The sequence below is a fragment of the Gossypium arboreum genome, chromosome 8 (assembly GCF_025698485.1).
Source record: "Gossypium arboreum isolate Shixiya-1 chromosome 8, ASM2569848v2, whole genome shotgun sequence".
NCBI lineage: Eukaryota > Viridiplantae > Streptophyta > Magnoliopsida > Malvales > Malvaceae > Gossypium > Gossypium arboreum.
Window position 1 is genome coordinate 58,572,182 of NC_069077.1, and position 2,821 is coordinate 58,575,002.

Here is a 2,821-nt window from a genome sequence, read left to right on the forward strand (position 1 = left end):
CAGTGGCATCGATATATGTGATTACATGTAAGACCATGTCTGGGACGTTGGCATTGTACGATATGTGTGATTATCCGAGTGTCCTATCCAATTCTGAATGGTTCATCGGGCAACCATAAGTGTGATCGAATGTAAACTAAGCTAAAATGATCAGGTGTGAATTAGTTTATTTCCTACTTCAAATAAGGTAAGTGAGATACTTGATATTTATTGTAAGCCTTGAATGAACTAAAGGAAAAATGTATGTGAACATGGTAAGTGTATTCGGCTTTGTGAATAAGTGATATGAAAATTATGGAATTGATTCTTGAATATGTGTATATATGACCATGTATATTCGACCACATAAGTAATATATGTATATGAAGTTATAATATGATACATGAGCTTGTGTATATGAGTGTATGTGTACTTGGTTATTTAATGACATTTTGGCTTTGAAAGTTAAATGATAAATTGTTAAATTAACTATATGAGCATTCAGCCAAGGTAATATTTATGTATAAATGTATATACTATTTATGGAATTGTAAGTTTGAGACTAAATGTGATAACGATATTATTATTTGGTTTCGTTTAATTGAGTTGATTATATTATTGGATAGTTTATTTGCTTATGACTTACTAAGCTATAAAAGCTTACTCTCTGTGTGTATGTTTGTCTTTGTTTTATAGATTTTGGATCCAGTTACAAGCTCGGAGATCATCAGTAAAGCCTATCATACTATCGACTGTCTTCGGTATTTTATAAGCTGAATTTTTGAACTTATGGCATGTATAGGCTGGATTAAAATTTTATAATGATTAAATTTTGGTTGATGTAACCATGATCCATGTGAAAATGGCTTTATACTTTGCTAAGCTTGGATTTAATGTTTTGTTTTGATGATGGTTATGCTTGGTTGTGAATTTGGTGTTTTAGCCTTTATATATATATTCATGTGAATCATGGTTGATTATAAAGTTAATGGTGGCATATATATATTTGATCATATTTGATTTTGGAGTTTGATTATTGCTTTTATGTACTATATGCTTTGAAAATTGGTTGGTGATTTTGGATATGTATGTTTTGTGGATTCGACTTTGGTATATACATAGACAAATATAAATATGAGTTTGGGTGTTAAGTTTGATTAGGGTGTATTTCAATGTGCATGATATAGGGTATGTTATGTCTTAATGAATGAAACATTGATTTGATTATTAATGGATTAAAAATGATTATGATGTATGTGTATATTTGAATATGCATTAGTTATGTTGGTTCGGTTTGCAAGGAAAATGCATGTGTACATAAAGTGTTTGAATGGTTGGCTAATTATGTATGGTTAACAAAGATAGATAATGAATATGTTATGAGATTATTTTGTTTAATATGCCTTATACGAGATATTATAATAAATGATCAAATGAATAGTGACTTGTGCAATAGTAAATCATGAAAATTATATAAGTTATTATGTGATGTATAAGTGTCCTACTTGATAATAGATGAATGTGGTGTAGTGTATAAGTTAGTCCTTGAACTATGACTATAAATTGATTGAACATGTAGTAATGTACAAGTGCCGAATATGAATTCTTAAAATATGAATTTTTAGTTTGTTATTGAAGTGTAATGTTGTTTGCATGTTTTGCACATTCTTTAAGTTACATTAAAGTTATAATCGGCTATGTGGTATTAATAATTAAATAGGTTATTGATATTAATAATTGGTTGGTTTAAAAGTTTGTGCAAGTGTATGCTTATGATTGTTCGAAATTTGTATCTTGTCTGGTAATACCTCGTAACCTCATTCCGGCAACGGATACGGGTTAGGGGTGTTACAGTGTTTACTCACTGTTTGATTATTTGATATGGGATTACACACTGAGTTTTCATAACTCACCCATCTGTTTATCTGTACAGGTAATCCCCAAACTTAAGTGGATCGGTGCTGCGAAGGACTCAAAGGTGGCCACACAACCACACGTACTTCCGTATTTGATTTTTAAATTATAAGTAATTTTATTTTGGGCATTTTATTTGTAATAAGGCCTCTTTGGATTTTATTTTTAATTTGGGATTTTAATTTGCTTTGGTTATAATTGCTAGTACTAGGATCTCGAGTTAAAAAAAAAAAAAGAAACAACGTTTTTACAAAATAAATGCAAAAATGCAATTGTTTTAGAAAACTTCCACTATAAAACAATATCTTGACATTCAAAGAGTCTTTAAAGTAATGCCTTTTGATTGGGACACAAGTTTTAAAATGAACGACACATTTTCTAATCATCATTAAGATCACGAAGATAAATATGGAAAGGGTTTTTCAATGCTATCACTTTGCGAAAACACTTCAATATGACATCGCCAGATTCAACCATAATGTCTAGGCTGAGTTTGGAGTGTTACAGATTTTGCTTCGGGCCATGAATATTGACTGATTTGGCTTTGTGCCATGATATCAGTACTTCGGATATAAGTTACCTTGATTTGGCTTTGGGCCATGGTATAAGTACTTATCGTGTGAAACCCTTGAGTATCTGACTTCTATTCCAAATGGTTCAAGGGGTAAATGAAAGAGGTGGAAGAGTATGAGATTGATGTTAAATGATACAGGTACGTATATGAATTATATAAGTTTTAAATCGAAGAAACTTGTGAAGGTAGTGCATGATCTCACAATTGAGTATTTGAAAGGTTTGTTAGCTAATGAAAGCTATATGTTGGTGTATTCAAGTTATTGAATTATATTTAAGTGATTGCATTAAGTTTTTTTCATACGAGTTTACTAAGCTATAAATCTTACTTTGTGTATTTCTCTATGTTTTATAG